Here is an 8,629-nt window from a genome sequence, read left to right as displayed (position 1 = left end):
TGTCACATATCGCTTCCAGCTCCACTTGTTGTGTAGATAAAGCCCAATTTGCTTTCATGCGAGCAGCTATGAAATACTCAAAATGAATCTTTATAAGCCCTTCACGACCACTACGAAAAGTTGTTGAATCCCATGAACCATCTAAAAAAATATGAAAGAAATTGATGTCATCAATATCTATCGTTTGCGTATGCAAAGGATTAAATAAAAAACTAGAAGCATATAACATATGAGATTCAATCACTCCTGTTGTTGCCAAGGAAATAGTCTCAGAAAAAAAAAAAAACCTATGAATATCCTGCAATAAACCATTTAGGGACCATAAAAACATATTTAAACTAAGTGCAAACCCTTCAAACCAATAAATGTTTCTAGCTTTCCAAATTAGCCAAGCTACAACATTCCAAATGGTATGCACCCAATCTAAATTACCAGTACTCCGATATAAGGATTCAATGAAGTTCCATCAGTCCGCAATGTCATGGCCTTGAAATAAATCTGTATCCAAACGAAGGGGAGAGACTTTCCAACAAAGTTTTGCAAAAGGACAATGATATAAAAGATAAACAATCGATTCAGGAGCACATTTGCAATAAAAACACAAAGGAGTGTAGCAACCACCTCAGACTCTTTATCCTTTTGGACATCCTTGTGGAAAGTTCATACGTTGCCTAAGATTAAATTGTTTCTCTGGAAATTAGGACATAATGCTCTTCCCCGGCAACAGTTCCTATGGAGATTTGAACTGTGACATTTTACTATAATACAATTTTTTTTATACACCATTTTATATATTGAAAATGAAAGTATTACATAATACAAGGAGGAGGTTGGTCCCTGACTTCAAACCCTGACCTCATACTATTGTATTATATATAAATTGCTTGGTGTTCCCGACTTCCAACTCTGACCTCCAAGGATTGCTTGCATTACATTGCTAGGTTTGTGACACCAAGCAATTTATAATCCAACCTTGTACCTATAGGATTATAAATTGCTCAGTGTCTCTGACTTTCAACTCTGACCTCTTAGGATTGCTTGCATTGCATTTAAGAAATTTATAATCCAACTGTCACGGCTAAAACTCACTCAGATGAGAAAATCTCTCTAGTCGTCTTCTAAAATTTCTCCCAGAGTCGTTCCTCCTCTTTCCTCACAGCCGTTAATCACGCCGCTAGGAGAGAGGATCGACTAAAGAGAAGTAGACAAAAGGATCCTTCTTTCTCATCCAGAAGCTTGCAGAGACACCCATGATTGTGAAGTAATCACAACCTGCAACTGCAACTTTGGCTGCCATTGCAGTACTCTCTCGTTGAACTATATATTCTCTTGGAGATCGATGAACACCCCAACATGGAAACTCTCTGTCTTTCCCTCTCAATGCAGACACTCTTGCTAAACTTCTTTGTCTCTAATCAGTCTGCATTTATAGGCCCACTAGTCATTTTTCTCTCTTTTTCAGCCATTTAATGCTGCTACATGCAGCTACAAGAAAGAAAGAGAAGAGACAGAGAAAGGGTTGAATGGTTGATGAAACATATATATCGGTTGCTCACTTAACTTCGTCTAACAGGAGTGTTACTGCAAGGTGGAATGAATGACTGGCAGGTTGAACTCTTGAAAGCCTGGCGTGGAAGAACTCATTGATCAGTGATCGTTCATTAGTCAGTGCTACCAAAAAACGTAACCCTAGCTAAGTCTTCTCTAATGACGATTAACTATCAGATTTAATCTTCAACCATCAATAAGGTATGAGGACCACCTCTTAGGGTGGAATATCTATTTCTCATGGATAGAAGAAAAAGGGATTTAATGATTAAATATCGGTAGCGATTGAGGGTCGAGGTTGAAGTATCGTCAGCACCTCTTATGTGAAACGTCAAAAGTCACATTTGATAGATTCACATCCTCTATAATTCCTTTTCCTACAATTCCCTGCAATTCCTTCATAGGATTGTGCAGGCTTAGCTGACCCAATTCGCTAATTTAATTTTTTAACCCACCCATCATTTGATTTTTTAAACTCGTTTGTTGGGTGACCGTTGGAGTACTAAATGCCATTAACATTGCTTGAGGGATCGAGTTATACCATTACATTGCTTGAGGGGCACTTATGGAACCGTACACTAAGCCCTCTATGGTGATGGGTTAGATTTTGGCCCAGATGGGATACTTAGGCCCATATCCATTCACAAACATGGCATGGGCTTTAGGTCATTCAATATGACACCATCATGGTATGATATATCCACATTTATATATTGTCTGGTATCAATGATATCAATAGCGTCTAATGCATCAAATCCCATCAAAACTCGAAAACTAAGAGTGTTATCAATTTCAAAACTTGCAAAGGCCATTCTTATTACTAGAAAAACCATTAATTTCCCTGCTTTTTGGCCTAGATCAAGTGATGTATTTGTTCTAATTAATTAAAATTTTGATAATATATTGACATTCATGCATCAGAAAACTGTCGTCATTTACATAAATTTCTTTATTTAAAGGGAATAGGGATAGGGGTTAAGGGGTCAAGGAGATAGGATTAGGGTTAGGTTTAAGGTTAGGTTTAGGGGTTTAGGGTTTCGGGTTTCGCTGTTGGTATATACATGATTTTCTTTTTAAACCCTTCTCCCTCCAGTCTCTTGTGTCCCCCTTGTCTTTTCTCTTCAGCCAGCCATGGCCATCTATCTTTCCGTACGTAATAGATAGTTTTGTGAGAATCTTTACACTTCTACAAGGGTTATGTATAATATATGTACCATTAATGTATCAAATCCCATTAGAAGTACAAAACTAGGCATGCTATCGCATCACAGGCCATTCTTATTATTAAAAAAACCATACTTTCTCGGCCTTTTGGCTTAGATCAAGTGCAGTATCTGTTCTAATTAGCAATTTGATAATATATTGGTATTCATGTATAAGAAAACCGTGGTTACTTCCATAATTTTCTTTATTCATTTTTATAGATAAAAACTTAAGAAAATTCATAAAAGAAAAATCTAGTGAACAAAAAGAAAAAACTAAAATTGTAAGTTTTTTATAAAATATTTAACAAACTATACATGTAACCTAGGTCCAAGGGTTTATAAGATATTGTAATCAATATTACCATACTATTCAAACTCCAACTCTGATGTAGAGAAAAACATACTTTATGTTCAAATCAGTGTTTAATAATGGAGTTATGTAATCTGCAAGCTTTTCCAGAAAGCCTTAACTAAACAATTTCCAAGTTCCAAGTCCACCACCCATTCCAAGAAAATTGAATGATGAACTCAAAAAACTTTCGAGGTAGAATGTCCAAAGGAAACACTTATGGCCATGCTTTTTAAGCTCGCTATGTATTCTGGTAATTTCTAAAGTAAGACACAGCTGAAACTAAAAATCAAAAGAAAAACATCAGAGTCATCTCGCTTGCTATCAAGAAGATCATCAACTAGAGCAAGCAACCACAAGGAAAAATGGAAATGGAAAGTGTTTCTTCTCGCTCCTCTCTAAATTCCTTGTTTCATCCTGACCAGTTCGCTTTCAACTTATTAATCGATCGGAGCAAGACTGTAATTCAATATTTGATTTCTGTTTCATGTCACTATCACGTTTTCGCGTCAATGGTTTTTGTACAGTTCAGTTAAACATCACTGGTCACAATCGTTCTACTTTTTTCATGCATATTAAATGAACAAAAAGTTGCAGTGAAGAAATAAAGACAACAGAAACCATGAGATAAATTAAACCAAGTTGAAAGAGGTGAGATCAAATCAGGTAAAATTGGAACTGGAAACCAAAACCTGCTAGTAAAATAGCTGGACCTAATGGTTCCCTAAAGAAACAATTGATATATATACATATACACACACATTGAGCTTCAATGCCAATGGTGTTTACAGAAAATCTTGGTGACCACTGATTTTGTTTTATTATTCAAGTCCGATAACATGATTTTGGAATACTTGAGGGCTCAGAAATATTTTGATGTCTTAGCAATAATCTGTAAGATTTATGGGGTCTGTGTAGATCCATTAGAAGAGTTTTGTAGCACAAAATGTTACACTATTAAAATGGAATTTTTTTTTACCTAAAAAATGTAAGATTTGTAAATCATGTAAAAATTGATAAATCGTAAACTTAATTCACCTAATTGAAAAGTCATTGATAAGCTCTTCATGGAAAATGTTCCCACTAATACATAGATCACAAGGTATGATGCACTCACTACAACAAAAGACATTTTGGCAATGCTTTTACCGACAACATTAAAAATTGGTATGTGCATTCAAGCATTCAATAGTCTCTCGTCTTTCTAAAGTACCTTACTAGCTAGTGTTGCAACCGTTTAGCTAGATTAGATAAATGACCGACTTGCTTTAAAACATCTATCATTAATTTGATTGTGACTAACAATGATAGGGAGCCATCAAGCTTGTTAAAATTGGTTGTTTGATTTTCTAAGTCTTATACAACAGTCAAGACCTCTCAGTAGTTGATTTGAACTGAATATTGAGTTTCTAAAGACAAGAAAACAATTAATCCTATTGTTGAAATTGATATGTAGAGATGTGTGGGGTGGGTATTGTCTCGTACTTAATTTGTCACATGCTCGCAGAAGTTCTTTGTGAAAGGTTTCCAAAGGATTGTCAAAAACTCAAGAAGAGTGAAGACAAGCGACTCTAAATCAATTCTCCATCAGTGTTAGTGAAACATTAATTCACATCTCACTATGGGCATAGGTAATCTCATACAAAAAACTTTCATTCAATTTAGATAATCTCCATGTAAAGTCCTAGTATCATTTTCCCTTTTTATTAATATTACAAAACTCCAAGAGCTTGTATTATTTTTGAAGGCCTATGCACAGAATGACAGAAGCCTTTGAACGCCTCAAATATATATATATATACTGTAAAATGTAAAGCATGAAAAAGGGTCTCTCACTGTAGTAACAGGAGAGATGCTAATAGCTTATTAAGTTTTAATTTTATGTTATCCATTACTCACACCTAGAATACAGGCCTTTCGTTCTTGAGATCTTGAAAGTGTTTCATGGCTATTAGTTGTGGATCGGTGGCTTTCTCCGAGCTGGGGTGTAATCCATGGACACTATTTCTGCTTCATCCGGGTGCTCCTCTTTAGGCACAAACACATCACTGTGACTCTTCTCTGCACCTGCTTCTGGGTGAAAATCATCGCCTTTGGTTTCATTCTTACTTGTCTTCATATTTCGAGCTGCAAGAAGGAAAACAAATGCTGATCAAATTGAAAGAAAAGGAAGTAGTTAATTGACAGAGAACAGATCATAACCAGACGATGAGATATATACCTTCAATAATGATGGAGAAGATGAAGAACAAGAGAAGAACTACTAGAAGAGCACGTTTGCATGGCAACGCAGACATGATATTTCTTCTGGAAAGCTTTGGGATGAAAAAAGAGAGTTTGCCCTGCTAGCTTCTTGGCTCTTGCTTCTCCAGCTCATCATCTTATATAGAGTTAGAGTCGTTCTGATTTGGTAATTTTACGTGATTATAAGGTCATACATGAAGGACCCAACTAAGCTAGGGGGCAGATTTGTGATGCTGATCTGGCAGTTCTAACTTGCTAATTTATATGGTAATGAAAAAGCTTAACCATTCAATCGATATCTACTCATGGGCCTGACACGTGTCAATGAGTTGGAATCTGGGCTTCCGACACACTGGGATCGGATGTACTCAGTAAAAAATTTAGTGTGGGTCCCACACCCGGGGTAATGCCCACCCAAAATTTTTTGGAAAATTTTTTTTTCCTACATTCTTCTTTTCATGTGTACAACATTAAGCATTGGATTCCTTTCCTCTAATTTTTTGAAATTTTCTTTATTTTTTTTCTTTTCTATTTCATCAATTGAAAAAAAAATTTAACAACAAAGATTAAGGACAAAAAAATTAGTGTATTCTATATGTAAATATCAGTACTCCGACATTAAACCCGGCTCCGCTCTTGTTGGGGGTCCTAGAAGAGAGGCCCAATTAAAGGGTAGGGAGGGATAGAGGAGCCAAGTTGAGCACATTTTTAGGCGAGAGGAATGGAGAGAAAGAGAGTAAATGAGATTATGAGAGACAATGACAGCCGACATTGGCGGGACATGGCTCATCTTCGACTGGGGGAAGAGTGGTGGTGCGAAGTGCTGGACGTCCTCAGATCACGTGGGTCATTCATTTTGTGTTGCGTCTACTTGTTAGGCCCACGGCCCATCTTGTCTCCATAGAAGTTTATACCAACTGCTACAACATGTCTAATCAAACCTTACATATAACTGACCATAGAAAATGTCTAGGACTTCAAACCAAATGGCAAATACTAAATACCCCAATACCTTAAATATCACCATCAGTTTTTTTTTTTTGTAAACCAAATATCACCATCAGGTTAACGTGTTCAAGACTCATGTAGTCTTTTTTAGCTCTTTTTTTCAATCTTCCATGCCGACGGATAGAAGATTATGCTTCTTCATATCCCTTAACAACACATTTAGGAGGGAGTTTGGATCTTCAACCTGTCAAGTTAAAGATTCGTATTTTTTTATACTCCTCCGCTATACAATAGAAGTAGGGCCCACTTATGAGTGTTGATAAAATATGAGACCTTGTGTATCTCATGTGGCTTCCACTTCTATTGTGTAGTGGAGCTCTGGAGAGATGTGAGGAGAACATAGACTGCTAGTTTGACAAATAGAATATCCATACTCTTTAAGAGGGGGTCTACCTCTAAGTATTTATGACATATTTTATTAGTGGTCAGAGGTACATTCCCTTCTAAATATTAGGTAAAAAGGTGTGAAGAGAATACAATTCTCTACCATTGAAGTAGGAGATCCCAATTCCTTTTATAAATATTGTCTTTGGTGGGACTTTGCTTCAGTCCTGTGCAAAAACTGTCATGCGAGACAATCGGGGATGTCCGATCAAAATCTCAATTGAATTTCGGATCCGACAGTCTGAAATTTTGCATGACGGTATGGAAGCAATTTCAATCTTCAGTGTGGTTCTCCTATAATGGGTATTGAAGCTGAAAGCATCTCTAACTCTCATCTCTGGTAGTGGAGGCTAATATGGTCAAATTGTTGGACAGCCAAGGTGGACAATAATAGTTGTTTATTTACTTATCACCTCATCCTAAATTATTTTGGTATAAACTGAGTCCTAACTCCTCCCAAGCATGTCTTCATCATCAATTAGCTTCGTGTAACCATCCAAAGGCCAACTTTTTTGAAAAAAACTAAATAATCCAAATTCCAAAACTAAAACAAGGGTTGGGTTGGGCTGGGGAACTTGCATTGGAGAAGAAAATGAGAAACCAACAAGAGTTGTCATTCCAAGCTTTCAATTTTGGCAATTAATGTCAAACTATGACACAGTTACAGGTCAAGTTAGCCATGCTTGGCTCTCTCTAGCTCTAATGGTTCTGCCTGTCAAGGTCGCTTGTTTGTGTCTGACAGTTCATACTTCATACAGAGTTTTCAAGCAGAAACTAGACAATGAAACGCACAAGTTGGATTCCTGTCACCCTAAATCATGACAAACATTTATATACAGAAGAAGAAGTAAAAACTTCTCTCATAAATTTCACTTTCTCATGTAAAATCTGCTAAAATTTGCGTTGAATCATCAATTTAGAACACATTTCAAAAATGTCACCAAACACAGATTTAGACATCATGGGTTTTGTGTATCGAAGCTTGGAGTCATGGTGGGTCATAAGAAAGCAAATCAGACATGGTGTGGAGAGATCTTTACCTCAGCTTTCGGTTCCTCTTTTTTCTCTTGGTGTCTTGTAACATTTTTGTGTTTTGGATTTCATCAAATAAAACAAAAACATTTTGTATTCTTAGAGTGTTTGATAGTCTCAGAATCAATTCATGTTTCCAATAGATTTAGACATGACGACAAGTTTAATTAAGAGCCCCCTCTCACGTGTATATGTTGGTCATATAGAAAATAAAATTTTGACAACTTAACATCATCTCTCATCGACACCACCCCACCACTTCTCTCTCTCCTACATAGTGAGAGCCAAAATTTAATACATCACCCATCCACTTGTTGAAATATTGTTTCCAAAATGAAATTTTGAGGAAAAAATTTCAAGATATTCTGCATAAAATACATTTGCTTCTTCGTGAAAAATACAATTTACTCTATTAATTTTATTGTTTATCGAGGTTATGTTTAGGGAGTGTGGATCATCTCTCTTTTGAGGGGGGGGCATTCTGTGCTCTCTTGACTACTTTACAACCACAAACTATGTGGGGTTCACAAGGAAAAAAAATAATAAAATATATATATTTTTAGAACCCATCAACTTAAAATAGCTGTCAGGGAGATAATCCAGACTCATATTTGGGGGTGTCAGTGGTTCGAGTTGGCCAGGTTAGTTGAAACCCCATTCTACCCTAGTGATCTAAACCCCCACACCTAAATCCTATGCCATGGTAAACCTCAAACCCAAAACCTACCTTGAGGCTAGGGGCAAATGTCCTCCTCCCCAAATAGTCCTCTTTCTATGTGTGAAATATCAGCACATGGTCATCTCTAATTTTTTGAAAATTCTCCCATTTCTTTCTTAAAATTTGACATTTCACTTAACC

General features: G+C 36.5%; 1 pseudogene; it reads left to right on the top strand.

Annotated features, from left to right (window-relative positions):
• Positions 1-2,843: 2,843 nt before the first annotated feature.
• On the top strand, positions 2,844-2,947 carry LOC149027374 (U2 spliceosomal RNA; annotated as a pseudogene).
• Positions 2,948-8,629: the final 5,682 nt, after the last annotated feature.

The sequence above is a fragment of the Hakea prostrata genome, chromosome 1 (assembly GCF_041222555.1).
Source record: "Hakea prostrata isolate BN-2017 chromosome 1, UWA_Hpros_2, whole genome shotgun sequence".
Taxonomy (NCBI): domain Eukaryota; kingdom Viridiplantae; phylum Streptophyta; class Magnoliopsida; order Proteales; family Proteaceae; genus Hakea; species Hakea prostrata.
Note: the sequence above shows the minus strand (reverse complement) of the source record. Positions and strands in the feature narration are given on the sequence as shown.